Here is a 20,649-nt window from a genome sequence, read left to right as displayed (position 1 = left end):
GTAGGCCAAGTTTCTTGGCTCTCAAATCCCACCCCCAGGGACAAACTTCTTCTGGCACAGACCATAGGGAGCCTTTCCACAGTTTGGTCTGTATCACAAAAAAATTTAAATTTCCTGGATCTGGTAGTTTGAATGAGAAATGTCCCCTATAGTCTCGTGTATTTGAAGATCTGGTCCCCAGTTTCTGGAACTGTTTTCTTCAGAAATTTAGGCAAGATGAAAATGTATGGAAATACACTGCATGATAACAAAAACAAAAACAGAGAAGTGGCGTTTAGCATTTGCAACCATGGAGTATGAACCTTAAGCAAGGTTTAAAAGACACCCCAAATTACAAAAGCAAGATCCAAGTCTGAAATTGCAGGATTTGGGAGGTAGAGGCAGGGGCATCAAGGATTTAAGGACATCATCCTCAGATACATAGCAAGTTCAAGGCCAACTTGGGCTGCATGAGACACTGCCTAAACACACACACACACACACACACACACACACACACACACACACACACACTCATTGAGGGAGGGGGTGGTAGTTTATCCCTTTAATACCAGCACCAGCCGGGCGTTGGTGGCGCACGCCTTTAATCCCAGCACTCGGGAGGCAGAGGCAGGAGGATCTCTGTGAGTTCGAGACCAGCCTGGTCTACAAGAGCTAGTTCCTGGACAGCCTCCAAAGCCACAGAGAAACCCTGTCTCGGAAAAAAAAAAAATACCAGCACCAGAGAGGCTGCAGTAAGAGGCTTGCTGTGAGCTCATATAATTTGAGCTACAACAGGAAACCATATTTATAAACAGAGAAATAGAGAGAGCAATGTATGGGAAATATAAGTGCTTTAAAAACTGTTAGAGGAAAAAAATCAACCACAGATTCAAGAAATACTGTGAACCCTTGGTAAAATAGATTAAAAAAAAAAAAAGCAAGCAAACAAAAATAAAACCTTAAAATCAAGCCAGGCATGGTGGCAAATGCCTTTAATCCCAGCATTCGGGAGGTGAGTGCAGGCAGATTTCTGGGAATTTGAAGTCATTCTGCTTTACATAGTTCTAGAATAAGCCAGGACTACAAAGAAAGAGTCTGTCTCAAAAAGGAGGCTGAGGGCCGGGCGTTGGTGGCACACGCCTTTAATCCCAGCACTCGGGAGGCAGAGGCAGGCGGATCTCTGTGAGTTCGAGGCCAGCCTGGTCTACAGAGCGAGTTCCAGAACAGCCTCCAAAACAATAAGGAGAAACCCTGTCTCGAAAAACCAAAAAAAAAAAAAAAAGGAGGCTGAGGAGCAGGGGCAGGGACAGAGGGCAGAGTCAGATGTATAGCATGGTTAGCAAGGGATGCAGAACAGAACCATAAAATAATGGAAGGAGATCTTCCAAATGATAGAAAATACAGTCCACTGACTACATCCAGTGAAAATTGCCATAGAAATAAATGTGAAATTCTAGGTGTGGTGGTACACGTCATAAATCCCAGTACTCAAGAAAATGAGGCAGGAGGACCAGGAATTCCATATTCTGGTCATCCTGGGATATATAACAAGGCCTGTTTCAAAAAAGAAAAAGAAAAAAAACCCCAAAAGTTGTGTATATGTATTACACCTAATGTCAGTTAAGTGTATACTTAAAAATGGTTCAAGCTGGATGTCTGTAATCTCAGCATTTGGCAAGCTGAGAAAAGAAGCCAACCTGAGTTATATTGTGAGTTCTAGGATAGCCTGGGCTATAGGTTTGTTTAGAAATCTTTTTAAATGTATAACTATAGTTTCGGAGGTCTTTTTTAGAGCAATCCATCCAGTCATTTTATATTTAGAAAGGACTCCAAGGTGAATTCAAAGCCAATGTACGCTGAGTAGTGAGATCTTCCCTTCACCCAAAAAAAAAAAAAAAGCTTGTTTGAATGATTAACATGTAGTATTTTCAGTTTCTACCAAGCTTGACTGGTGTCTGATGAGCATGTGGGTAGAAACTAAGGAACTTAGTTTCCTTGTATAGACATGTCAGGTACAATAGGGTAAGTGCTTGTCTGTCATGGCACAGATTCTCTGCCCTCTTCAAGTTGCAACACAAGTGCTCAAGAACAAATTGTGTTCCATGAGAAGTGCCTTGTTAATTCTCTTGTGAAGACGAGAAATGACGATGGCTGTTATAGATGATCTACACCGTAGCACTTTATAATCTTCTTTTCCTCAATCAAACTCTTTTCTTTTCTAATAATATATTCTACTTTCACACTAAAAACAATGCCTTCTTTATTTGCCCAACTACCTACCAAGACTTGCTTTTTTTTTGTTTATTTGTTTGGTTTTTCGAGACAGGGTTTCTCTGTATTGTTTTGGAGGCTGTCCTGACACTTGTTGGCCAGGCTGGCCTCAAACTCACAGAGATCCACCTGCCTCTACCTCCCAAGTGCTGGGATCAAAGGCGTGTGCCACCAACACCTGGCAAAGACTTGCTTTAATGCTATAATAATTCAAATTATGAAATATGAAGCAGAGTCCAACAGAGAGGAAAGCTGGGTAGAAAAAGCAGGAACAGATTTATAGCAAGTAGGAGCTTGGTATGTGATGGGAGACGTTCTACGAGTTAATGTGAGAACAATTCGTTTTGTTTTGTTTATGAAGGGGGGTCTCCCATAGCCTTGGCTTCCTTTGAACCTACTATGTGTCTGAAGCTGGCCTTGAGCTGTATTTTGTTTTCTGTAGAACTGAGTAAGAAACAAAATGCCTTGCTTTTGAGAACCATGATCAAAAACTGCTGGGAAGAGATGTCCTAGAACCTTCCTAATGCTGTGACCCTGCAATACCGTTCTTCACATGTGGCCACCCCCCAACCATAAAAATATTTCATTGCTACTTTATAATTGTAATTTTGCTACTATTATGAATCATAATGTAAATAGTTGTGTTTTCCAGTGCTCTTAGGCAACCCCTGTGAAAGGGTTGTTCAGGCCTCCAAAGGAGTCCAGACCCACAGGTTGAGAACTGATCCCCTAGAGGGTTTGTACACGCCCACCTTTCTAGCCTCTTTGGCTCTGAGGAGAAGTCAAGCTGGACACTGCCTGGTTTTACACAATCACGAATTCCTGCCTTGCTGCACACTTGTTCCGACCACCTGTGTCCTCTGATCATGTTTTGAGTAAGTCTCAAAAGTTTCTTTTTTAAAATATTTTTTGCAGGGGATTCTCTGTGTAACAGCTCTAGCTATCCTGGAACTTGCTCTGTAGACCAGGCTGGCCTCAAACTCACAGAGATCCACTTGTCACTGCCTCCCAAGTGCTGGGATTAAAGGTGTGTGTCACTGTAATAGTAGCTATGTGGAGGCTGAGGCAGGAGGATTGTGACTTGGGGCCAGCCTGGGCTTCAGAATGGACCCCTATCTCACAAAACAAAGAATTAGACACACATAATACATGAGATATGTCAAAGCAAGTAATTTACCATCATTTGTAAAATATGGGTCAGCCCTGATAGTGTATGTATACCACAGTAATGGGGTTGACTTCCTTTAATAAATTCCTGTCTGAGGCAATCTATCTTGGTATGTTTCTCCGTGGTTGAAGAATGTTTGGTGGCAGCTCCCAAAATGCCATTAAAGCCTGGTTTGCAATTCTATCTACTTCTTAGCTTGGCCACACAGCACACAGTACTTACTGATCAAAGTTCAGTGAGTGGATAAGGCAATTACTTTTCTTGGTTTAGAGTCTAACTGAGCGTCCACCAAGAGTCTCTGGTTGGGTGGACCAGCTTTGTGAACAAATAACTCCTTTACCAGCAAACAATAGTGTAGAGCCTGACCAGTAATAAACTGGGAGGCATGGTCTTCCTTCTGGCAGTTACCGCTAATAATCTACAGCAGCTGTTAGAAGGTTTCAATTTCTACTATTGGACAAAAAAAAATTAACAAACAAACTTAAATATTTCCAAAGCTCTTTAAAAAAATCTTTTTACAGTTTTCCATTGCAAATGTTTTCATTTAAGAAATCGTGGTTTCTTATGGAAAAATCTAAGCACTTTTCTTGAAATTATTACAAATTCACAATTTGGAAACCAAGAACATAGTTTCACTCATAAGTTCATCTTTGAAAATGAAGAAATGCACTTGGGAGGCAGAGGCAGACAGATATCTGAATTTGAGACCATCCTGGTCTACAGAGTGAGTTCCAGGACAGCCGGAGAAACTCTGTCTCAAAATAAGAAAAGAAAATAGAAGGAAAAGAAAGAGAAGAACTGATACAATGGTCAATGGACAGTTTACCATGTGTGTCTTGTTCCCATCCACATGAAATAGTCTGTAAAACCTACAGGGAGGCCCTACTGTGGCCTGTGAATGCTAACTTCAAAATGTTAAACTCAGCCGGGCATGGTTGCGAAGGCCTTTAACCCCAGCATGCTGGAGGCAGAGGCGGATGGATCTCTCAGAGTTCAAGGCTAGCTACAAATCAATTTCCAAGACAGCCAGGTCTCTGTTACACAAAGAAACCCTGTTTAACCCTGTTAAACAAGTTATAGCCAACCTGAGCTACCCTGTTCCAGAAAGAAAGAGAAGGAGCAGGCAGGAAAGGGCAGAAAAACGCAAGTTAAAAGAAGATAGGAAGGGAAAAGGGTGGGGAGGAGAGAGGAGGAGAAGGGGGAGGGAGGGGGAGGAGAGTAGTTGAGCAGATGTTGAGCTTGAGTTAACTAGTTAACTAGGTAGATAGCCTATTTTCAACAGTTTGATAACAAAGGCAGCTAATTCTAGTCTACTTTTTTTTAAAGATGTATTTATTGTGTGTACAGTGTTCTGCCTGCTGTTGTCCTTGCAGGCCAGAAGATGGGACCAGATCTCATCACAGGTGTTTGTGAGACACCATGTGGTTGCTGGGAATTGAACTCAGGACCCCTGGAAGAGCAGTCAGTGCTCTTAACTGCTGAGCCATCTCTCCAGCCCTCTAGTCTACTTTTTAATTAAAAAAACCATTTGATTAGGTACTATAACTGTATGGTGAAGGAAGAGTAAACTTGTCTGGCCTCAGTGTTCTCAGAAGCCAGGGAGTTCTTAAAACCCAAAAGAAACCCTAAGATGAGAGAAGTCAAGTATTTGTTTCTCCTCCAGATGGAGGTAAACTGAGGCTCCACTGCCAGCTTTGAATCCAAACCATTGCCAGCAGATATGCTAATCAGGCAGAACCTAGCCCAGGTCTGAAAAGCACCCCTGCCATTCCCCATTGTCCTGCTGTGTTTATCCTCTGGATAGAAGGAATCTCCAAAGAGTGCTCATTCCATTCTGGGCTTTTGTTCACAAAGGTATCACTATGACCAGGAATGTGGGTGGGTTTTGAATTTGTAAAAGGACAATTAAATTTATCTAAAATCATCCTATTCCTATCTTACTGATTCTTGAATCAAACCAAGTCCATTGGTAGGCAAGATTCTTAGACAAGCCCAGTCACTGTTTGAAACCCCCTTGTATTTCAAATTACACAGGAACCATGAAACAACAGAATCCGGGCAATGGGTCATTTCTGACTCAGTCTGCTATTGTACTGGAGTAGGTGTGTCACGGCCTTACTGTGTCTGTCAATTTTCAATGAGAGACCTGAACTTCCCTGAGCTTCCCTGGGTCTTCAGTTTCTCTCTTAGTGATAAGCAGAACACGTCTGTTGAATGCCTTAGGACTACAGCACTGATAGTGGGGCAGCCTTCACCCCAGCGCTCTCCTGGGATTACATCATAGTGACATGGGACAGAGTAGTCTCCAAGGACTGAGGTATGGGGACTCTTTAAAGAGGAGTGCACTTCAATGTTGACTTTACCCTTTTTTTCTTCCAAGACAAGGTTTCTCTTTGTAGCCCTGGCTGTCCTAGAACTTGCTCTGTAGACCAGGCTGGTCTTGAACTCACAGAGATCCACCTCCCTGTGCTGGGATAAAAGGCATGAGCCACCACTGCCTGGCAACTTAAATAATTTTTATGAGGTTTTGTGTGTGTGTGTGTGTGTGTGTGTGAGAGAGAGAGAGAGAGAGAGAGAGGGAGAGAGAGAGAGATTGAGAGAGAGATTGAGAGAAAGAGAGAGATTGATAGAGAGAGAGAATACGCCCTAGAACTTTCTATATAGATAGACCAGGCTAGCCTTGAAATTGCAACAATCCTCCTGCCTCAGCCTCCTAAGTTTTGGGATGACAAGTGTGTCCAATACTTCTCACGATGACATATGTACTATGGGCTGGGATGTGCCTCAGTTGGTAGGACACCTTACAGGCATGTCCAAAGCCTTAGGTTTGATCCCCATCGCTGAATAAAAAATTGGGAGTGGCTGGACTCAGAGGGAGGGACAGGAGTTCAAGATCATCCTCAACTATATAGAAAATTCAAGGCCAGTCTGGGCTACCTAATGCAATGTTCTAAAAATAAAAATTGCATACACATATAAAGTGAACCCAAGAAGTACAAATGAACAAATGAAGTGAGAAAAGCTGATAAATGTCTCACAATGACAGTAGTAAAAGAAGCAATACAACGGCTCCAAGAAAATGCATCTTATTCTATGGCTGCTAACACCTCCATAGAGCTGATGATTCAAATTTAAGCCATTTATTGGAATACGTGTGTTAGAAGGGTACTGGGGGAGAGAGAGCAGGTGAATTCATAACTGGTAAATTCTAGTTCAATAAACCCCAAAAGACTAATCAAGTTATAGGAAGTCTCACACAATTGCTGTGGGGACTGACTTCAGGCCACACCCTGGACAACACTGAAAACCATAGTGCTGGCTGGCCTAGTGAATGACTGTCTGCTCTATTGGCCTAGCGGCCAGGTGTTCTGACTGCATTGTTGCTGCTGCTGGCCCTAGGGCTAACTCCTGGGTAAGGACTCAGTCTGAGGATCACATCTGTCTTCTTTATTTCTATCCATGTTTGCAACACAGATGTCTCCAACAGCACAGGTTTGCTATATGTCCCTCCTGGAACAAGGCCTCATGCATCTATGTCCTTGGCTGCAGAGGACCTCATTAAATGTAGGCTGGGGGATTTTACATTGGAGAAGTAGAACTCCTACAACCAGAGAATCCCTAGAACTAGCAAAGGTGGTCACAAGACTGTGGGCAGTCTGAAAATTAAGTATATATAACAGGACTGACAGATTATGACCTACTAGAATCTCTACAAGTAGCTAAAATAAGCCTTTCTTCATAAATTAGTGATCCAAGTATTTGTAATAAGGACCCCTAACGAACACAGTAACTACCTCACACCTGTAACATTCTAGCTTTTCGGTCTCATGTGACTGAGACTGGTCCCAAACTACTAACCCTCTCGCCTCCCTCCTCCTATGTGTCAGGATTACCATACCTCGAGTGCCCCTTTTTAAACTTTCTACCAATTTCTGAAGAATATCGTCTGTGTAGCAATATGAGAAGACTGTCCTGGTACTTTGTCTCACAAATAAGCAAGGAGTGGGTGTCGCCTATTCAAATCACCGGAACAGACAGGTAGGCTGATGGCACGTAGGCTGGGACATGAATACATTCACAGTGGCCATGTTGACTTAATACTTCTCTCTTCATCCTATAGTATACTGGGGTTTTACACTTGGTGCTTTGAAATGCCATTTGCCAAAGCATGTTTGTAAAGCAGCCCCTACTAGATTTTGAAGGAAAGTGAAACAATCCACTAAACCTACAGTGAAATCAAAAAACTTTTTCTTTTCTATTTTTGGTTTTTTGAGACAAGGTTTCCCTGTGTAACAGCCCTCATTGTCCCGGAACCCACTTTATACAACAGACTGGCTCCAAACTCACAGAGATCATCCTACTTCTGCCTCCTGAGTGCTGGGATTAAAGGCCTGAGCCACCACCAAAATTGCTTTTCAATAAGAGCTCTACTGCTGAACATCATCTGGTAATCATTAGGAAAGGCAGGCTAGGTACAAAACCACTATGACTAAAGATGGGAAGCCAGAACCCAGGCCCAGCTGTGCCTGAAGCTTGAAACCTCCCCTGACAACTCACGGGCTGATAAGTTTCTATTAAACAACAACAACAATAACAAAAATGAGGGATGGAGAGAGAGTTCAGAGAGTAAAAGCACTTGCCGAGTGAGTGTGAGCATCAGTGTTTGGGTCCCCAGCACCCACATAACTTCCAGGTGTGTATGGCATCCCACCTGTAATCTAAGCACTTGGAAAGCAGGGGCTGAGTCCCTGGAGCAAGGTAGCTAACTAGACTGGCTGAATCGGGGAAATCGGGGAACTCTAGGTTCAAGTGGGAGACCCTGCCTGAATATATAAGATAATAATTGAGAAAGACACTCAGATGAGCATGCCTGTGTATGCATACCCACACACACACACACATGCACTCACAATAGTTACCACACACACACACACACACACACACCATTTCTATTGTGTATACTATAAGACAATCAGATATCTGGCAAAGGAGTGAGCTTAGTGCTTTGATTTGGAGTCACAGGGTCAACTTCATGAACTGATACTCAGAGCTACACCAAGGTTTTAGTATTAGTATGTGTGCTTCCTTTCCATAGAAATTCTATTTTCTGCAGAATACTCATCATTTTCTTGGTTCTGTTTCGTTTTGTCTGAGACGGTCTCACTAGGTAGCCTAGGTCAGCTACCAAGCTGTGATCTGTAGACCACCACACCCAGGTGCAGGGTGCGGCCAGGCCAGGAACAGATCTTCGGCAAAGATCTGTTGCATATTTGGAGAAGGATGAGCTGTGCATTTTCCAAGAGAACACATATATCTTGTCACCCTGCCAGTTGCAGATCTGGAAGATTCACCCAGAGAAGGAAAGGAGTTGTTGCGAGGTGAGATGCTGGTAGCTCAGGCCTGACTGGGACTCCCGCCACATCTGGGCAAGCCAAGGAACTAAGGGCCCAAGGGAGTGTTGGTGACCAAGTGCCCTTCAAGGGGAGCCACCTTTTTTCTGTGTCCTTGTTGCTGGAGGGAACATACCTAACAATGAAGAAACAAGACACGAGCTGTGTTTCTGATAAGGAGCTGTCTGACATTCATATAACTCTTCCCCTCTGCTTCCTTGACCTCAGAGGGTATTGCAGAAGAGCATTCTAAGAAGAGAGGATCGCAAAACAAAACCCAGTCATGTCTTTACATTGTGGGTACTATGTTGAAAAACTTGCCTCTGGATAGTTTCATTGGGTTTCGCCTGCAAAGATCATGACAGCCACCTTTAGTTAGTTCAGGCAAGAATGCTGTAATGGGGGACTGGAAAACTCCAGCCAAGGCCAGACATTTATCTTATAAATGTCCTTCATTTTGTCTCAAATCCTTGAAAAGTTAATGTTTTGAAAGAAGCTTGAAATCCGAGTGTTAACTAATGATTGATTAGAAATCTGAAATGGGTTGGAGTAGAGTGATTGGTGATGGTGCCTAGCCTGCCTGGCACCAAAATTGGAAGATTTCGCTGTATTCATCCTCAGTTCCATCCCCCAGATGAGCGCTTAAATCTTTGCACAGTTTGGTGCACACTTCCTTTTCCAGCTTTGTGATGAACTTTATCCCATATGAGGACCTGTGGCTCACTTCATACCCTTTCTGGCCTCCGAGTCTGTTCAAGCTGCCTCACTCCTGCGCCAAGCATTCTGTTCCTCCCCTTGCCCCCAAGAGGTACCCATTAAAGCTAGATCCTCACAGCAGAGTTCTGGAGGGCACTCACTGGCTAACGAGTCTAGCAAGTTGACAAGCTCCAGGCTTAGTGAGCAAACCCTGGAAGGTAAGGGGGACAATGGTTGGGGAAGACATCTGATATCAAACTCTGGCTTCCACACACAGACTCATCCATGTGCACATGCAGTACACATGCGTGTGTGCACATACATAGACGCTAACTCACACATACCACACACACACACACACACACACACACCACTCCTTTGTGTGAATAATTATACCCTTGTAACAAATGCTAGAGAGGGTGCCGAAAATGGGAACCCTTATATATTGGTGTTGAGAATATGAACAAGACCAGCCACTGGTGAATATGGAGATTCCCCAGAAAACTAAAAATAGGATACCATGTGATCCAGCTCTCGCTCTACTATTCCTGGGAAAAGACCCAAAAAGTCTAAGTGAGCACATCACACACACACCTGCAGAGTCGTGTTTACCACAGCACTGTTTACTGCGCCGAGATATACAGAGGTAGCCTAGGCATCTGTCAACAAATGTGTCATAAAGACAATGTGATAACACCCCGAGTGTGGGGGCACGTGCCTGTCATCCCAGCAGTGGGGATGTAGAGGCAGGAGAATCAGGAGTTCGAAGTCAGTCTGGTCAACATGGAATCCTATCTCAACAATGCAAACAATGATGACAACAAAACAGAAACTGTGTTGTGTATATATATATGTATATATATATGTATATATATATATATACACAACACAGTTTCCTCCCAGCATCAAGAACAAAATGACACTGTTTGCAGGTAAATGGATGCAACTGAGAGCACCCCATGAAGTGAAAGAAGCCAGACTCGGAAAGGAAATGGTTTGAGTAGAAGACAGATTATCTGGAAAAGGCATGAGACTGGCAGGAATCGGGGAGAAGAGGGGGATACAGCCAGCACAGGATGAAAGCACATGATCTACATGAATGGAGCATGCCCCCTCCCGCCCCGCCCCCTTGAAGTTTGAGGAAAGACATTCTCAGTCGCCGTGCCTCTGCCTTGCTTCCATGGACTCTTTCCCCTCAGGAACCCAAATAAACTCTCTTCCTTAAGTTTTCTTGGTCATGGTGTTTTGTCCCAGCAACAGAAAAGTAACTAATACACCTAGCTTGAAGAAAGTATTCCTAATGCATCATATTCAAGTCCTCATGTTTTAATGTGGATTCATTCCATTTCTGGTCCAATAAACTGATTACCACGACTGCCTGAAATAGCATAGAAGAATTTTCTCTGTGGCACAGCCTTAAGTTTTCAGAGGGTCCATATACTGAGCTGGGGGATAGGAAAGTTAAGAATTCCATTTTGCTACTGACCTAGGGAGCAGGCTGCACCATCTGAACACAGGTAAGGCCCGATCACAGTTCTGGGGTCTTTGTGCATATTATGTCACTTAATTATCACAGCCACCATTATTCCCAGGCAGAGCACAGGAACTTCAGAAAAACAAACACATTTCTCAAGGGAACATAGCTAACAGTGGGCTGCGTTCACACGGTCAGAGCGTGCACTGGCTTCTGGAGCTCTTGGCTCGCACCAGCATCCGGGTGTTCCCTGCTTAGGTGTTGGAAGGCACCTCAGTCTCCAACAATGTCCTCTGGACAGCCTCTTCCCTGGGAACTCCAGGCTGAGGGTTCAGCATCAGGATCAGAATTCACTACCCAAGCCTTTTCCTCTAGGAAACACTTCATTTCCTCCTCTTCCCTTTCCATATGGCTCAGTAGGCTTTGAAACCGAGACTAAGAGCTACAACTTGATATCCGCCTTCCCGGAGCTGTGGGAGTGAACTTGGACATTAACATGGCAGGCAGGTACTCTAACCCTGATTTATATCTCCAGCCCGTTTCGTTTCTTTCATCTTTGAGACAGGGTCTCCTGTGGCCCAAGCATACCTTGAACGCCCGATGGCCCTGCCAGTGCCAACTGCTGGGATTAAAAGTGAATGCCGGCACTTCCAGCCTTCTGAAGCTTTTTTTTTTTAATTTTACATCTGTGTGTACGTTTGTGGATAGGTATGTCCAAGTTAATGCAGCCTCACTCAGGCCAGAAGGGAGCATCAGAGACCCTGGATCTGGAGTTCACAGTTGTGAGCTAGCTGCTGTATGTGGGTGCTGGGAATTGAACTGGGGTCCTCTACGATAAGAAAATGCTGTCAGCTGCTAAGCCTGTTGCCAGCTGGCCTAAAACTTCTTTAAGTGCCACAAATACAGATGTACAAATTAAGATGTAAATGTGAAATCATAGAAAAATGAATAGTCATTTTCTTATTTTTTTAACCAGGTTAAAAAGAAAAATGAAATTAGAGAAAGGCCCTGGAGATTCAGGCATGATGGCACACTCCCTTAATCCAGGGCTCGGAGGACAAAACAAAATATATGTTTCACTCTAGATCAATTTAGCAATATAGGATTATTGAGGGTGAAATATGAAATTTGTCTTCACAACAACAGCACTCTGCAAAGCCTGCAGCTGGAAAATGTCTTATGTTTTCCTATCCTTTTCTTATGCTTGCCTATGTGTCCAAAACACAAAATACTCTGCGTGTGTGTGTGCTGAGTGTTTCTCCGGTTACTAGGAATTTCTGTTCTCTTCAAGGTGATCCTGGCTACCTGGTGTCGTTAGAGACCTTTTACTCCCAGCTATGAAGACCCCTCAGGGATAGCTTAGACAGAAATGTAGGTCGTGTCCTCTAGTGGCATACATGTGCCCTTTAACAATATTGTGAGCCCTCGTGTAGTTGGCGTAGAATGAAATTTAAAGCCTGCATTTGTCTCGGAAAGAGCTGAAAGCAAAAGCTAAAACAAGTATGGAGGTCAGCACATGCAGTCAAAGGCTGAAGCTTCAGCAGAACAGCGGGTTGCAGGTTAAAGTGCTAGCAGTTAGAAGTCTGAGCTTGCACAGTGGACTTCTGAATCAGAGCTGGAGCTGCGCCCCGGTGGTAGGAATGCTTCAGGCTGCGCCCAGCCCTTTGGGATTGGGGCCGTCAGCTGCCCCCCAAAGCACTCCAGCGCCTCCCTGTGGTCAGAGGCAGGAGCTGCACGTTCTAGAGAGCTGTTCTGGAGCCGGTCCGCCTTCCAGGGATATTTGTTAGAGATTGGACAGAGGAGAAGGCGGGGAAGAAACTGGTGTATTGAGACGGGAAAAATTAGACCATTTAGGATAGCAACTACCTGTTGTTAATTGGAGCGCTATTAAAAACAATTATTTGCCGGGCGGTGGTAACGCACGCCTTTAATCCCAGCACTAGGGAGGCAGAGGCAGGCAGATCTATGTGATTTCAAGGCCAGCCTGGTCTACTCTGCGAGTTCCAGGACAGGCTCCAAAACAATACAGAGAAACCCTGTGCCGAAAAACCAAAAAAAATTAAAACATAAAAAATAAAACAATTATTTATCTGTTCAATTGGAAAAACCAAGAAATAAATCCAGTCATGTTTCCCATCTTCTTCTTGTATACATCGTCAAAATAATAATAATAATAATAAAAAGTTTCCTCCATACCAAACTCCAAAATTCCTAAACCTTCACATGCACTTCTTACATCTTCAATCATGTGCTTGGATAAGCGACCATCAGCAGCCTGCTCACAGGGTAGGTACTTAATCCTTATCTGTAAGCCCCCTAACTGATCCACTTCTCTGTGGAGCAAGCCTGTGGGGCTGGATCTTTCAGTTCCCGTTTATTTGGGTCCCAACCTTTCACCAAAGCCATGGTAAAAGTCAACACTAGGGCCAGGCATGGTAGTGTTCACCTTTAATGCCCAAACTTGGGAGGTAGAGGCTGGCCTGGTGTACATAGCAAGTTCCAGGCCAGCTGGGCTGCATAGGGAGACCCTGTCTGGGAGCTGGGGGGTCGTCACTAGGAAAATGGGGTAACAAGTCTTCCAGGTCCTTGCTCCCCCCCCCCGTACCTTCCCCTAATCCCAAACTTGCTTATTTTGCCTCAAGTCACTACTGTACCTCTCTGTATGTGTGTCAAGTAGCTCTGCTTTGTCCCTGAGCCCTACTCTCTACTCAGATGAAAAGGAGGTGTTAAGGAAACTCATTCTGAGGGGATCTCTGGCCTCTGATCCCAGAAACTCTTATCTATTCTTTGCTATTCTCTGTTTTGCCTAGATCCAGCTGTCACTGTGTCAGTGGGCTGAGTTTTCCTTTTTTTTTTTTTAATTAGAAACAAGCTTGCTTCACATGTCAGTCCCAGATCCCTCTCCCTCCCCTCCTCCCCGCCCCCACCCTGGGTTTTCCTTTTAAAGGAAAAAAAGAACCAGAAAAGCTGTGCGTCAGCAACTGCAGACTTGAAAGTATTTACAAGCCTAGCTTTGGTTTCACAGTGAGCCAGAAAGAAAAGTTTTGAGCAGGATTTTTTTTGTTGTTGTTGTTTTGTTTTTTTGTTTTTCGAGAAAGGGTTTCTCTGTGTAGCTTTGAAGCCTATCCTGGCACTCGATCTGTAGACCAGGCTGGCCTCGAACCCACAGAGATCCACCTGCCTCTGCCTTCTGAGTGCTGCGATTAAAGGTGTGTGCCACCACTGCCTGGTGAGTAGAATTTTTTTGTTTTTGTTTTTCTTTTTTTTTTTTTTTTTTTTTTTTTGGTTTTTCAAGACAGGGTTTCTCTGTGGCTTTGGAGGCTGTCCTGGAACTCGTTCTGTAGACCAGGCTTGGTCTCGAACTCACAGAGATCCACCTGCCTCTGCCTCTCGAATGCTGGGATTAAAGGTGTGCGCCACCAACGCCCAGCCTGGAGTGTAATTTTTACATATAATTGTAGAAGTTTCTCCATCATGAGACAACTTGTGGATTCAACCCAGAAGCCGCCTGCCTACAGATGCTTCAAAGCCACGAACAACAATAGAATAAAATAGTCTTACTGAACTGTAGAACTTAGCAGATGTGCATTCACTGGAAGCCCATAGCATCACAGCCTTGACTAAGCAAGGTCTTCACTGATACACAGATGGACAGTGTCAGAGAGGGAACAACCTAGTCCGAAGGACAAATACCCACTGCAGCGCAGGAGGTGGAAACACTGCATTGCACCCCTCTAGCTATATGATTCTTACAGTTCTCACTGTTTGGACACCAAGTATCATGTAAAAACCCCTTGGATAGTGAGCAGGAAGAATGCCAGGTAGAAGTGATAGACTATCATGCTGAATTTCAACCTTCAGTAGAAAGCAAAATCCATGATGAAGCCTCCAGATTGGACCTTTAACAATGACCTAGGACAGGAGGCTATAATAGGCAGGAAATAGTTAGGACCTAACTCTTGAACTCTGCATGGTCCTAGGTTTTAAATTTGAGCCTAACAGACCAAAAGTCCTACCAAGACTGTCAGGCAGCAGCTCCAGGTAGACGCAGCACCTCAGGATGTAGAGACTGAATGGTAAAAAAAAAATGTGAAATATGGAGGACTAGATGGGGTAGTGCACTCCATACACAGTGCTAACCCAATAGTGCTCTTTCAATGAAACAATTGATAGAAGTGACGGGGTCTTTTCATATGTTGGACCTTGCTTGTGTTCCTTTTCTGTATCCTCTTAGCTACCCAAATGGCACTTGCTAGAAATTCATTTTGAGAAGCCTTCAGAGAGTCTGTTCATCCCCTCTAACATTTCTACAAGAGCACCCAGAAGAATAGTAAAAACCGTAGCTAAGGAGTTGTTGCTGTCATTTTTAGGGCTGCTGTAAGGGCAGAAAGGGGGCACTTCCAGAGGCTATAAGTCCGGGGGTAGGCTACCTCCTTTTGAGCTGGGGACTAGTGTCCTGGCTAGTTTTTATGTCAACTTGAGACAAGTTAGTGTTATTTAAGAGGAGGAAAACTCCAGAAAATGTCTCTATAAGATCCAGCTGTAGGCAAGACAATAGGGCATTTTCTTAATTGGTAATGGGTGGTAGAGGACTCAGCCCACTATGGGTGGGGCCACTGCTGGCTTCTGTTCTAAAAGACAGCAGGCTGAGCAAGCCATAAGGAGCAAGCCAGTAAACAGCACTCCTCCATGGTCTGTCTCTACATTAGCTCCTGCCTCTAGGTTCCTACCTAGTTTGAGTTCCTGCCTTGGCTTTCCTCAGAGGACTGCGATTCAGGATATACAGACTGAACAAACCCAAGTTGCTTTTGGTTATTGTGCTTCATCACAGAAATAGAAACCTTAACTAAGACAGTCAGGAAGGCCCCCAAAGCACCATAAACCATAAAGGTTTTTGTTACTGCTGTTGGCTGTGTACCACAACTAGATAACTCCCTATTGCTGAAAGCAACAGGTATTTTAGCTGAATGGCATGAAGAAATTAAGCCTGTACTGAACTAAATATTCCTTTCTACTGACTTGTTTTCATAATGGCAGAAGATGAAGAATTGTCACCAACAACTCCGCTTGCCTATCGTTCTTGAATGCTACAGTACCAACTTGCCAGACCAGAAGTTCCTACTGCTATTAATAGTGTCACAAATATTTTGGGTGCAATCAACTGCTTTCCTATTACATTTAGTGCCTATAACACAGGAGGGAACTTACAGGTGATACTGTAAGCCAGAGCAAAAAACAAGGACTAGGAGGTAATAGGCCCCAGTGGGAAGGCCACCATGTGTATTGCTTCGCTAAGTAAATGGAAGTTCCTGTCAAATTGCCTTTTAAACATTTGTGCTTATGCCCATGAATCACTGTTCCTGTTATTCTCCGTTGGTCATGGGAGGAAACTTCTTTTTCCAGTAGGAAGTACACTGCTGACTCACAAGTTCATCATGCTTTTGACAAGTGACTGTTGCCGTGATGAAGAAAATAATCAAACCACTATATTACCTCTTTCAAGGCCCAGGGATCATTACAGAAGACATGACAGAAGGAATGTAAAACCTGGAGAAAGGGATGGGATGGAGTATAGCAAGTTCCTCTAAATTAAAACATTCCTGGAGAGAAATGCATTAAGACTCAAGAAGTAAACAACCTACAAGTAAAACCTACAAGTCTCAGAGAGTTCCTGAAACTTACAAGATTCACAAGAACACTCCTTAAAGCTACTCCTTGCAGTAAGGACTTAGCAGGAAGAAGGGTACAACTGATTTTTATTAAGCTTCCTACAAGTTCTTCAGAGAGCCCTAGGAGTACAGCTTTTGTGAATTGTTACTCAGGCTGAGGTGGGCTCTTCAGTAATGCAGTTGCTTTTGAGTTATCCATTCTCCTTTAATTCCTCACCCATAGTCCTCTAAGTAATCCAAATAAACTCATTGGTTCATCAAGCTAGACTTTTGTGATATACTGCTGGAGTCCCACCTAGGCTAAGGAGACATTTGTTTATATCTCCCCAGCAAAAGTCATACAATATTATGACAACACATGAAAAGATGTACTTCCTAATGAGAAGTAGAAAGACAGAGTCTCCGCATTTTTATAAAGTTAACCAAGTTTCAGGGAAGACTGCTGATTCCTTAGGCAAAGCAGGACTGCTACACCAAGGCACATCCTAATGGACAGTGGTTGAGGTTCAGAAATGGATTGGATATATCTTGGTTGGTACACATAAGAATATTGAACCCCCAGACTTGAATTTCCAGATTCCCCTAAACCCTTTAAGCTCATTTCTATCCATTAGAAGTCTAAGTCTTATATGCTTGAAGACAAAGCCTTGTGCCCTCGTGGCACCTCTTGTAAGGACCTATCCCTGGCCAAAGAGGGTCAAGACCCAGCATAATCCAACCAGGCCACTGCTGGTTTGGCTAAGGAAAGAAAAGGTCTAGGCACCGAGGGAGCAGGCTAATATGTACTGGCTTGACCTGGGGTACTCAGATGAGAAGAGTAATTGAGAGTGCCGGAGCAGTGGATGGAACATGAAGTTGTATAAGTGAGAATATCAACACAACTAGAATTTAAGTCATTAACACAAAATAACTGACCCTGTTTGACTATATCTTGACAACCTGACTTTTGTTCCAGTCTGTCTTTTCTGCATGAGTTGCATTCTACCTAAACCAAGTTCTTTCCTTCTTTATGGGGGGGGTCTTTTTCCTTTGTTTGTTCTTTGACATTTCATATGTGTAAAGGATGCACCTTGATTATATACACCCCAGCTCCTCCCTCCCTTCCTCCCCAGGAACCTCATCTCTTCATCTCTTCTTTCTCACCCCCAGGCATCTCCACCACGTCCTCATTCCTACCAAGTTCAGTCATGTCTGCCAGATAGAATGTTGACTAATCTTGTTGATTTGATCTTGGTAGGAAACTATGGCCACAGTGAGTCCACAGGTACAATGGTCATGTCATGTCCCGAGGACAGATTTAATAGCTTGCCTCCTTATCCTCCAGCTCTTACATCCTTTCCATCCCTCTTCCACAACGTTCTCTTATAAGTAGTCCTTTACTACTTTGTAAGAACTAATGACTCCCTCAAGCCTTTTGTTTTGTAATTGTGCATTCGTTTCTCCCCACCCCCACCCCACCCTCTCACCCCTGCCAGGCAGAATTTCTTTATTTATCCCTTGCTGTCCTAGAACTTGCTCTGTAGACCAGGCTGGCCTCAAACTCACAAAGATCCCCCGCCTCTGTTCCTGAATGCTAGGATCAAAGGCGTGCGCCACCAGCGCCTGGCTCATCTCTGCATTCTTCTTCTTTTTTTTTTTTTTTTTTTTTTTTTTTTTTTGGTTTTTTGAGACAGGGTTTCTCTGTATTGTTTTGGAGGCTGTCGGTCCAGCCTGGCCTCGAATTCACAGATATCTGCCTGCTTCTGCCTCCCAAGTGCTGGGATTAAAGGCGTGCGCCACCACTGCCCGGCTTCATTCATCTCTGCATTCTTAACACAGTTCCCTTCTCTATTTCACCCCTGCCTTAGCTGCCTACAACTTCCTTCTGTTTAAAAGCTTGGCCCTAGGCTGGGCATTGGTGGCACACACCTTTAATCCCAGCACTTGGGAGGCAGAGGCAGGCGGATCTCTGTGAGTTCGAGGACAGCCTGGTCTACAAGAGCTAGTTCCAGGACAGCCTCCAAAGCCACAGAGAAACCCTGTCTCGAAAAACCAAAAAAACCAAAAAAACAAAAAAACAAACAAACAAAAAAAAAAAGCTTGGCCCTACTGGGGAACTTATCTGGTAATGGAAATATAAATTAATACCTTTGGAGAAGTAATCTGGCAGCAAGTCCTTTTTATAATTTTTTTAAGATAGTGTACCACTCTGTGGTCCTGGCTGCCCTTGAACTCCCAGAGACCCTCCTGCCTCTGCCTCAAGTGTCAGGATTAATCCATCCCAACTCCAAACATTATTTTTTAAAAGACTCAGATTAAATATTAATTCTTCTGGGAAGAAAGGTGATTCTCTTCCACAGTTTTTGTTTTATGTTTATTATTTTGCTGTATGTGTGTGTGTATGTGTTTTGCCTGCATGCATGTATGCACATGCAGCAAGTGTGTGCAGTGCTCACAGGGGTCAGACAAGCACCAGATCCCCTGGAACAGGAGCTGCCATGTGAGTTCTGGGAATCGAACCCCAGACCTCTGCAAGAGCAATAAACCCTCTTAATTGCTGAGCCGTCTCTCCAGCCCCAACACAGAAGGCTTTAAAATCTGTGTGTAATAATCGTAGTCCTCACACACGGCCATTGTCTACTGGTCCATCTGCGCTTTCGCTAAGGTTAGGAGGACAGGATTTGTGTCTTTTGTCTTTATACCTTTGCCGTCTATGTTCTCTCCTAGTAAGTTCCTAAGAAGCATTTGTTTGTTTGTTTGTGAAGGAAGGCTGCTACTGTTTCTGAATTTTAAATTCTTCGAACTAGGGCAGGTGACGCTTATTACTCTGAACCTAAGGACTCAAAATAATAATAAAATAAAATAATTAAATTTTCAAAAAAGAAAGAAGGAACAAAGTGTTAACAAAACAGTAGAGTAAGTAGGCAGGGAGTGACGGTGGGTACCTATAAGCATGGTGCCTAGGAGACAGATGGAGGATCTGAGAGTTTGAGGCCCAGTCTGCATAATGCACCAGGCAAGCATGGACTGAACAGTAAAACACTTCACACACATGCACACGCACATGCATGAATTAAAAGAGAAGGGAAGGGAAAAAAGAGACGGTAAGTAGTAAGTTTTAGTTTGGGTGGGTGGACTTGGCCAGTTATAATGGAATCGGTTTTTAAAAAGTCATAAATTCCCGACTAATATAGCAAAAAGTGAAGAATCCAGAACAATTCAAGTCATAATTATTATCTGCACTACAGAAACATGATATGAATGGGAATGTTCTCTTCAAAATAAGCTCACAATTTAACACAGTGTCCTTCCAAAAGAGCAAGAAGGAAGGCAGGTGTTTTCCCAAGGCACCTCAGCTGAGAGCTATGGGGCCTCAGCACAGAGTTCACAGCTAGTGTAAACAGACTGTCTTCCAACTGGCTCAATGTACATCCAGTCTCGAGTACCAGAAACCGGGATTCTGTTGTTCTTCAAAGGCCTTGAGCGGCCTTTAGGAAAATACTCGCGGCTTGCTCACATTGCTGCCGCTGGAAATCCATCGGGGAGAATTCTGAGCAGCTGCACAGATAATTTGTTCTCTTGGCGTGACCACATCTTGACCAAAAAAATGAGCAATTCGCTTACGATATGAAGGAACACTTACACTGGGATCCGTGTGGAAAGGTGATCCCAGGTGGCTACATCTATCCCCAGAGTTTTCTCTAGTAATAACCACCCCACCCCAGTTATACTCACTTCCCAGCATGAAAATATGTTTTCTTGGGCTGGGGATATGGTTCAGTTAGTAGAGTGCTTGCCTTGTATGCACTGAAATGTGGGTGATGCAAGCCGGTGATTCAGGTGCGTGGGAGATGGAGGCAGGACCAGAAGTTCAAGGTCATCCTTGGCTACATATGGCATTTGAAGCTAGCCTGGTCCAATGTTTTAGACCTAAGAAAACCTCCTTCTGGTTACCAAGAAGCAATGGGCGGATTCAGAGCTAGGGCACCGCCCCTGCACCTGCCCTCTGCTCCCGCCTGC

This window comes from Mesocricetus auratus, unplaced genomic scaffold, assembly GCF_017639785.1.
Source record: "Mesocricetus auratus isolate SY011 unplaced genomic scaffold, BCM_Maur_2.0 Super-Scaffold_100676, whole genome shotgun sequence".
Taxonomy (NCBI): domain Eukaryota; kingdom Metazoa; phylum Chordata; class Mammalia; order Rodentia; family Cricetidae; genus Mesocricetus; species Mesocricetus auratus.
The sequence above is the reverse complement of the archived record's forward strand: the minus strand, read 5'-3'. Positions refer to the sequence as shown.